We start from the raw sequence: 10674 nt of genomic DNA on the forward strand, positions 1-10674 counted from the left end.
CCCTGGCAACCACTCATCTGTTCTACAGTTCTATAATTTTGCCATTTCAAGAATGCTATATCAATGGAATCAAGCACTATATAACCTTTTTGGATTGGCTTTCTCACTCTGCATAATTCTCTGGAGATCCAGGCGTGTTGGATGTATCAACGGTTGGTTTCTTTGTATTGATGGGTAGTATTCCATGCTATGGAGATACCACAGTTTGTTTCATCAGTCATCCATTAAAGGACATTTGGGTTGTTTTCCATTGTTGTCTACTACAAATAACGCTGCTATAAATATTCATGTACAGATTTTTGTGTGAACATTTTTCTTTTCCTTGATCTCTTCCAGAGATCAAGAGGCAGAGACCAACTTAAAACTGAAATTACCTCAACTCAACAAAAGACAATGCCAAGTAGTTACAAACATGTACTACCCACTCCTGCCTGAAGGTGGGAGTCTTCAGTTCTGGTCTAGGGGCACAGCTTGTGGAGGAGGGGTGACATCCACGCACAAGGCTCCTACTTATGTGAGTCAGGTTCAAGTGAGACACTTATCCATTCATTCCTTCATTCCTGCATTCGTGTAATATTTATTGAGTCTATATCCTGTACCAAATTCTTTTCTAGGTACCAGGGGAGCAAAAGTGAGCAAAACATAAAAAAATCAATCTTTAAGGAAAGACAAGTGATAAACAAAATAACTAAAGTATACAGTATGTTTAAAAAAATAAGCGCTATGGAGAACTAAAGCAATATATGAGAGAAGGAGATGAGGGTGTCAGGGGAGTCAGTGTTAAGTAGAATGGCAAAGGAAGGCCTCACATAGAAAGTGATGTTTACATAAAAACCAGAAGTAAGCAAAGCAGACATGCAGATAGCTGGGTCAAGGGCAGGGTCCTGGGGCTGAAGAACAGGAAAAAGAAGGAGGAGAAGGAAGGAAGAAGGAAGGAGGAAGGAAGGAATAAGGAAGGAAGGAGGAAGGAAGGAAGAAGGAAGGAGAAGGAAGGAGGAGGAGGTGGAAGAAGAAGAAGAAAAAGAAAGAAAGAAAAGAAAAGCAGCAGCAGCAGTCCAGTAGAAGGAGAGGGAAGACGGGAGCGTGAGTGACAGAAATTGGGTTATGTTGGGCTAGTTAGAGGACTTTCCCTTTCTTCAGTTAGATGTAAAAACTATTGGAGAGTTTTAAGCAGTGAATTTACATGAACCAACTAACATGTAACTATTTTGGCGACTGTTAGGCAAGGGCCATCTTACCTTGTATGAGTCAGTGAGGGATTATTGTTTTCCCCTTATTCTTTAATATAAATATAAAAAAGCATACCTTCTCTACAAAGAGAAACTTTTCATGAGGAATTTGCAAATACTACATGTTGTCTTTCTTTGGTGGAGAGGTATGGTCCATCTTTTGGGAGGGGACACTCATGTTCCTGTTGCACCTGGTTTCAGAGCAATAGATATTTGCATTCTGCAAATCCTCTCTGGTTTATCAGAGACTTTCAGGCCCATAAAAGGAATTTTCCGTGGACTCTTTCATTACACCCAATAAACTTATACTCAAATATTTGGTTTTATCATGTTGGCTTCCTAGTATGCGATAAACGCGCTGTTTTTTAAAAAATTATATTTTCTAGACCTCAGTGGATTTTTTTCTGGCAGAAAATTATTCATGGTTTTCCCATGTTTAAAAATAAGTAGTAGCTGGCATGGCGGCTCATGCCTGTAATCCCAGCGCTTTGGGAGGCCGAAGCGGGTGGATCACTTGAGGTCAGGAGCTTGAGACCCACCTGGGCAACATGGTGAAACCCCGTCTCTATTAAAAATACAAAACTTAGCCAGGTGTGGCAGCACACGCCTGTAGTCCCAGCTACTTGGAAGGCTGAAGTGGAAGAATTGCTTGAACCCTGGAGGCAGAGGTTGCAGTGAGCCAAGGTCACACCACTGTATTCCAGCCTGGGTGACAGAGTGAGACTCTGTCTCAAAAAAAAAAAAAAAAAGCATGTATTTGGGGACATGAACAAAAGGTATTTAAAAAATAGTGGAAATCACCTATAACATCATCCAGAAAAAATTGTGATAAATGTTTTTTGTATTTTTTTAATCTTTATTTATTCTCAAGGTTGAGATTATATAATGTCTATACAACTTTGATTCCTCTTTTTACTCGAAATTATGTCATAATCATTTCCCATGTTATTCCGTATACTATGTCATCATTTTTAATGACTGCATAATATTTCATCATATGCAATGAACCAAGATTTACCCATCTACCCCTGCTTACTGATATTTAGATTGTAAAAACTCAGTCCTCATTCTCATTGAGTCACAATTACACAACTAACTATGTAGTTTTATGTATTAAGGTATTTCAACAATGAACAGGGTGCTAAGGAGTTGGATTGAGTCCAGGGCCTCAGGGGGCTTCTCTGAGGAAGTAATATTTAAATGGCTCTCAAGAATCACAAGGAATTAATTAAAGGAGTGGGAAAAGTGCTCCCTGAAGAGGAACCATGAAAGGAAGCATCAGGGGAGAGTCTCTGGGCTGGGAGGGAGTGGGTGTTTGGGAGGCCAGGGAAGCTCATGGGGAAGAGAGGAGCAGGAAGAGAACAAGTCATAAAGCACCTTGCAGGCTGACTTTAGGTTTGAGACTGTGATCTTACAGACTGTGTGGGCTGTAGGATTGGTGGGGAGGAAAGCACAGCTATTCGATCAGGCGACAGAGCAGAGCAGGGTGGAGTTGTGGAGACAGAGGGTGGACTGATTTAAATGACATCTGGGAGGGAGAGTTGCCAGGACTTGGTGATTGGATGTAGGAGGAAGAAGGAGTTGGCAGGAATTCTTCTCAGGTTTCTGGCTGGAACAGTGAACGGGTGGATGATGGGACAGATTCCTGAAGCAGGCATGGCAGGAGGAGCAGCAGGTTGGAGCGCAGAGGCTGCCTCAGTCTGTTCCGGCCACTTCCACAAAGCATCACAGATTGGGTGGCTGATAAACAGCACGAATGTATTTTTCACGGCTCTAGAGGTTAGAAGTCAGAGACCAGGGTGCCAGCACGGTCAGGTTCTGGTGCATTCCCTCTTCCAGGTTTTCCAGATGGCTGATTTCTCCTTGTCACGTGGGGGAAAAATGAGGTAGACAGCTCTCCGGGTCCCTTTTATAAGGATACTAGTCCCATTCATGAGGGCCCTACCTCCTAATACCATCACTTTGGGGGTTAGATTTCAACATATTAATTTCAGCGAGACCCAAACATTTAGTTCGTAACAGAGACCATGAATTCAGTTTTAGACATGCTGAGATTCAGGTGTCTTTCAGTTTTGGACATGCTGAGATTCAGGTGTCTTGAAACATCAAGTGAAGATATCAAGGAAATAGTTGCATATATGGGTCTGGAGTCCTAAAGAAATCTCTGTGCTGAAGGTATACATTTAGGAGCTATCTGTATAGTGATGGTATTTGCAGTCAGGGGTGCGAGTGCTGAGCGAGAGAGTGTGGCATGAGGACAGCCAGGACAGAGCCTGCAGTGAATGCTGAGCAGCCGGGACAGATCTCCCTTTGGGACTGAAAGACTTTTGTCCCTCGGCTGCTAGCTGACAACCCTTAGCTATTAGCCCTCTCTGGGAATTGGCCTTCGCTGAAGACAGCCATATTGCCCAGGGTTATGCCTTCTTGGGGAAGAGGGCCCACCTGCATCTCAACATGAGGCGGCTATAAGAAGGGCCATCCCAGCTTCATAGCTACTTGTGGGGTCAGCTGAGGAGTTCACTGAGGCTGTATCATGCCCCACCATCTTCCTCTGACCAACCCTGCTTCCTTGTCTTCCCTTCTTCTTCCTGGAACTGCACCCTAATCAACATCCTGTATTCAGCTTCCCAGAGCTCGCTTTTTGGGGAATCTGTCCTGTAACTGAAAACCTTCCATTCAACTGTGGTTTGTTTTACAGCACAAACTAGGAAGCGTTTTGTTGGAAGAGACAGATGAATGGATCATTTAACAGGAAAATAGTCTCTAAGAATTCTCTTTAAAGATATAACTTTCTAGGCAAAATTCAAAAACTTTTTCAAAAAGCTCTTATTTCTTTCTAAATGGATTCCTAGACCTCAGTTGGAAGGGTTATTTGTAAGTCGTCCTGCTTGCATTAAGTTGATGTCAAAGTATCACCCCTAGGGCTGGTCTCCTTTATTTGGAGAATCTCCATCTTCATCTATTTCTAGCCAGCTGGAGGAGAAATTTTGACTGTCCTTTCTGCCGCTTCCTTTCTGCCTCTCTATTGTCCTTCTTCCCTTGAAATCAAAAGTAGGCAATGTCTCCTTTTTATAAGAAGAAAGAGAATCTCATGCTTTTCATAGCTTTCTGACTGCAGTTATTTGAAATTTAAATATAGAGCTCCTAGTAATAGTCTTGGTATAACTGTATTTTGTGCTTGTGTCTGCGAGATTCTTAGAACAGATTTCTAAAAACCTTATATTCTTATCAGACCATTACATTTTGAATAACATTCTTAAACTGACAACAGGATTTATAAGGAGACATTTAAAGTGCTTTTATCACGTCTTTCATTGGCGGTATGCTTATACACGGAAAAAAAACACTAAACATAGGATGTAATGAAAACCTATCACATAACATCACAAATCCTTTGAATCCTATGTATGCAAAATAATTATTTTCAGATAAAGCATTGTTTGAGGCCTTCTGGAAAGAGAAACTCACATTATATCAATTTTTCTCCTACTTCCAATTCTGAGGAAAGTGCCTCGGGAAATGGAAATAAAACAGGGAAAAGTATGTATCAGTGAAAATAAAGACTTGAGTTAATCTAAGGTTTGACTGATAAAGGTGGGATAAAGGAGAAGCAGGAAAAGGAGAAGGTGAAGGAACATGTGTGCTGATGATCTCGTTTTACATGGAGGAAGAACTAAAGTGCGTTCTACTCCCAAGGCTAAGAGATAAGTGTTGTTTCAAATGCTTTGGACTTATTAAGAAATAACTACAGATGCAATTTTAACAAATTATGTGCACCTTCCAAATTACTGGGAGAAAAAAAGTTTGTGTAGAAAACAATGAAGGAAATGAAGAAAATAGCAAAGAAACAAAAAATTGCGACAAGTACATTACAATACATGTTGTCATAAGAATTACTTTTTTACATGTATTTTTTTACAGATGTGGTCTTGCTATTTTGCCCAGGCAGGATTGGAACTCCTGGGCTCAATCTGTCCTCCTGCCTCAGCCTCCTGAGTAGCTGGGACTATAGATAGTGCCACCATGCCTGGCTAAGAGTTAATTTTAAGGGGTTAAATCCTTATATTGAAAAGCTTACCTATAATGTACAATGAACTAGTGAAGAAACAAGTCCAACTGTGAAAAGCTGGGAAGAGCAAATAGAAACCATAGAAAGAAGGGCTTGCAATTGTATTTTAGATAAAGAAGAATTCAAATAATGAAATGCTAAATAGGACTAATAGCTCATTTTACACTTATAAAAGTAAAATTCACAAGAAGATGTGACATCATGAAACAGTGTGCCAAATATCACAGCTTTAATGCAAGGAGAAATTTCTTAACAATAATGTAAGATAGAAACACCCCTCTCTCATATCTTGACAAATCAGGCACGTAAAAAATAAATGAGGGCAGAGAAGATTTAAATGGCATAACTAATGGACATGATGTAACAGTTACGTATACACATCTGTATTTATAAATAACATGGCTTCTTTCTTTATGTCCAGATAATTTGAACAGAAGTAGTTCATATGTTAGGCCATTGTGAAAATGCAGTACATTCCCCAAAGCAGAAAAGACCATGGTTTTGGACTACACATAATAAAACCAGAAACTAGTCTCAAAAGATACACATTATAGCAACAATGAAAACCAAGCATTTGGAAATTAAAACAAACCAAAACCATCTTACTGAACAAGTCGTGAGTCAAAAAGAGAAGTAAATCTTCAGTGATACATGAAAAATTATAACGAAAAAACAACAATCATCAGAGATAAAGTAATGGCATTAACTTCTTTCATGATTAAATAGGAAGAAGGCAATTCAATAAATTAGATATTTGTCCCAGGAAGTTCAAAAGACAAGCTTAAGGAAATCAGACAGTATAAAATAATTTTTAAAAAGTATAAATTAATATATTAGAAAATGAAACCAATACCACCAATTAATGTAAGACTGGTTCTTTGAAAAGTTTATGTAAGAATAGAACAATAACAGTAAGTATTTGTTTTGGACACACATGTATTGTTTTAAGCGCTTTATATGTATGAACTCATCTCATCCTTATAATGAGCCAGTATGGTAAGTATTAGTAGTATCTTTACTTTTCAGTGGGAAAATTGAGGCCCAGAGAAGTTAAATAACTGACTGAAGATCATAAATCTAGCAAGTGGCAGAGCTGGAATTTGACACTAACAGTCTGGTTCCAAAGACTGTGTCCTTAATTCCCAACTATACTCACAATTATTAAGGAAGATGCTTACAGACTCATGGAAACAATGTCAATTTAAAAATCATAAGTGAAAACAATGTGTATGATACTATAGTAAAAACATGGATGATTTAAAATATTCTTCGTAAGTTATTTATAGTGAAAGCCATCTGGCAATATCAGATAATGTTCAGATGAATAATTATTTCTGTGTTTCATCCGTGTCAGTGCCAATGCATTGCCTTAAGGATGTATTATTAGGCTAAGGGTAAAGTGGTAAAGTTTTCACTTCTCGGCATGGCGCTGTGATAGATACCCGTTGACTGTAGTTCTCAACACTCCTTTCTGCTTTTTAGAAATGCTTCCTTCCTTCCAATAAATGCTTTTGCCCAATTCAACCATGTAGTTTGCATTGAGGTTGTCATCGTGTAAGTCTCATTTCCCTTGTCAGATATGAGCACTGGACTCTACTTGGGCCAATCAGAGCCTTTCCTCGGAAGTTTTGAACTTTGAATTGGAGAGAGCAAATCTCATGTTCTTCTTTGGTGTGGTGGAGAGGCTTGTCTTAGTCATACTTCTGCTGAAAACAACTAAAATTATGGTCAAAACAAAAAACAGGTGTTTGAAACAAGAAGCTACCACTATACATATATTAGAACGGCTAAAACCTAAAACGCTGATTCTAATGTGGGGCAACAGAAACTCTCATTCATTGCTGGTGGGAATACAAAATGGTACGAACACTTTGGAAGACAGTTTGGCAGTCTCTTACAAAACTAAACATACTCTTACCATACAATCCGGCAGTTGTCCTCTCTGGTACTTACCCAAATGAGTTGAAAAATTATTTTCACCTAAAAACCTGCACACAAATATTTAAAGTAGCTTTATTCATAATTCCCCAAATTTGGAGGTAACCAAGATGTCTTCAAGAGGTGAACGGATAAACAAAATATGGTGTATCCAGACAATGGAACGGTATTCAGTGATGAAAGTAAATGAGTTACCAAGTCATGAAAAGACCTGGAGAGACTGCAAAGGTGTACTACTAAATGAAATAACTGATCTGAAAAGGCAACATACTGTATGATTCCAATTAGCTGACATTCTTGAAAAAGACGGACAGGCAGATTAGTACAGTGGAAAACAGATCCAATAGAAAAACCTAGATTAAAGCATGGAGAGGGAAAACAATGGACAATGCAGAAAATGCCGTAAGACACACTGGGACAAGGCCTGATGTATATGTAATTAGCACCCCAGAGAAAGAGGCAAAAGAAAATGAGGCCAATAAACACCTGAGGAAAGAAAGTCAGCTAATTTGTCAAACCTGACAAAAGACATCAAACCACTGATCCAAGAAGTACTGTGAACCCGAATCAAGATGAATTCAGGTAAAACCACACTTTGGTACATAACAAAACTGCTGAAAATGAAAGCCAGAGAAAATAATAAAGGGACCCAGAATAAAAACAAACATTATCTTCAAAGGAGTAACAATAAGATGGACAGTTATTTTTTAAGAGAAATAAAAACTGAAATGGCATCTTTAAAGTGTTGAAAAAGAAAATAAACCATCAACCTAGGATTTTATACCTTACAAAAATATCATTTAAAAATGAAGGACAATGCCAGACAAAAAGCGAGAGTTTGTTGTGAATGAAGCCACAATAAAATAAATACTAAGAGCTATTCTTTTTTGTTTGTTTTTTGAGACAGTCTTGCTCTTTCACCCAGGTTGGAGTGTGCAGTGGTGCGATCTTGGCTCACTGCAACCTCCACCTCTCAGGTTCAAGCGATTCTTCTGCCTCAGCCTCCCGAGTAGCTGGGATTACAGGTGCGCATCACCATACTTGGCTAATTTTTGTACTTTTTGTAGAGATGGGGTTTCACCATGTTGGCCAGGCTGGTCTCAAACTCCCGGTCTCAAGTGATCCGCCTACCTCGGCCTCCCAAAGTGCTGGGATTATAGGAGTGAGCCACTGTGCCTGGCTAAGAGCTATTCTTTAGGCAGAATAACATAATCCTAGATTGAAGCCTGGTAATGTACAGAGCAATACAGACTAATGCAAAGGATAAACATTTAGGTAAATCTACATTAATATTATTAAAACTTTATTATAATAAGATGTGGCGGGTTTTATTATATATATGTATAATTAAAATTTATGACAATAAGAGCACATAGGTAGGAGAGTGTGAATGTAGCTAAATTGTTCTAAGGACTTGCCTTGTCTGAGAAGCAAAAATTAATTTACATTAGAATATAATAAACCGAAGATATGCATTATAACCTCTAGAGTAATGGTTGAAGTAATAAAAAAGAAGTAAAAGCAAATGTGGTAAAAATGTAACAAAAATATTTAAATAATCCAAAAGAAGGGAAAAAGGAAGAGAGAAAAAATACAGATAAAACAAGTAGAAAATAAGATGGTAGATTAAACCCAAATATATTAATAATTATATAATATAAATGGACCACATAATTCAATCAAACGATAAAGATTTTCGGGCTAGATAAAGTCCAATTTTATGCTGCTTTTGAACCAGTACATTTCTGATTCTCTCTAGGGTAGCTCCACAGACTTGTTTCTTGAAACCACAAGAGTTCTGATGAATACAACAAACAGCAAAACTTTTCCTGACCTGACCTCTGGTCTCCTGTCTTGATTTTTCCTCTTATTCTCCAATCAGACCAAACTACTCAGAATTCCTGGGAACTGTCCAGGTCTTTGCACATGCCTTTACGTTCTTTGCCTTCTGACTCCTATTTGTTCTCAGGTCTCAGCTAAGACTTCCTTATAGGAAACGTTTTCTTGTCACTAGGCTAGGACTAGGTAAAGCACTCTTCCTCTGCACTCCCACTGCAGCCTGTGCTTCCCTTGATCATAGTGGTCATGGCAGTGTCAAGATTCAGGAAAATTTGATTTCCAATGTTGTGGCTTCCTAATTGTTTAACGTTGGGAAGTCACTTCTTCAAGGCTTGATTTTCTCATCTGTGAGACAAGGATACTAGCAGTACCTATCTCACAATGTAATCATGATAATTAAATGGCATTAGACATGACACATGGTTAGACTAGTGCTTGGCACATAGCAAGTACTCAGTAAATGCTGAGTAGTAGTATCATCACTTCAGGGGTTTGTTATGAAGATTAAGGCACAATGTTTATGCAGTCTCTTTATTTCTCACTATAAAGCAATTCATCTATTTAGACATACTCTTCTTAGGCAACTTTTAAGTTTTTTCACCATCGCGTAACACTGCTCTATATTTTTCACTTTCAGTCTTGTCTTCAAACATCTTTTTTTTTTTTTTTTAAGGAGAATCTGTATCACTGTCTCTGTTCCTACTTCTTTATGCTCTCCAGTGAGAAGATCCAATGTGTCTCCCACTTTGACCATTTTGCTTTGCTTCTGCAGTTTTCCCCCATTCAGCCTGAGTTCATCTTTGTAGAATCTATCTTCTCATTGTTTCTCCCAACATCGAGGCCTCTGCTCAGGAAAACATTGTACTGAAAAGACTGCACTACTTTTTCCAGGTCTTTATAATCTTTGACCATAGTAGGCTCATCCTCAAGCTCCTCTTCCTGCTCACTCATCTCCTTAACAATCACCTTCTTCATCAGCGTCCTCTTCATCTTCCACTTTTTACAGAGACTTTTCAGTGGATTTTTTTTAGAGCTTATATTACTTTTGAGTCCTATAGAAAATGGAAAAATATGTTCTGGAGATATTACAAGTCCTAGGAGTCTCAGTGAGAAAATATTATGGAAAAGGGTTTTATAATTTGATGCATTTAACTTAGTACTAGAAAAAATGTAAGTATTGAGTCCAGGAGTACAGAGTTTGTGTGAAAGTGTCCCTTGGAGCACACCCAAGAGTCCAAGCCAGGCATCTGGCTTTCTTAAGACACTGGCAAGCAATCTGACACTAGACATAGCCATGGCACAACCTGTATATTAGGGCCTCTTGTCCCCTGTGGCTGTGCTGACTGCAGGCCACCCTCTACCTATTTACAAACTATCACAATGCCTGGCACATAGGAAGGCCTATGTAATTATCAATCTGTTAGTGTGTCTGTCTTTTAGTGGACTGTGAGTTCTTCAAGACCTGGAACCGTATTGGAGGTGGATTTAAAATCCCATGTCAACGCCATCATCCATGCTTTTCCTACTCTACATTATTGCCTCCTTTGAAGAAGTTGGGAAGCAGATGAGTTTTACTTTCGAAGTATTCCTTCCTTTCTT

General features: G+C 38.8%; 1 pseudogene; it reads right to left on the bottom strand.

Annotated features, from left to right (window-relative positions):
• Positions 1–9632: 9632 nt before the first annotated feature.
• LOC112627139 lies at positions 9633–10371 on the bottom strand (annotated as a pseudogene).
• Positions 10372–10674: the final 303 nt, after the last annotated feature.

The sequence above is a fragment of the Theropithecus gelada genome, chromosome 6 (genome assembly GCF_003255815.1).
Source record: "Theropithecus gelada isolate Dixy chromosome 6, Tgel_1.0, whole genome shotgun sequence".
Lineage (NCBI taxonomy): Eukaryota > Metazoa > Chordata > Mammalia > Primates > Cercopithecidae > Theropithecus > Theropithecus gelada.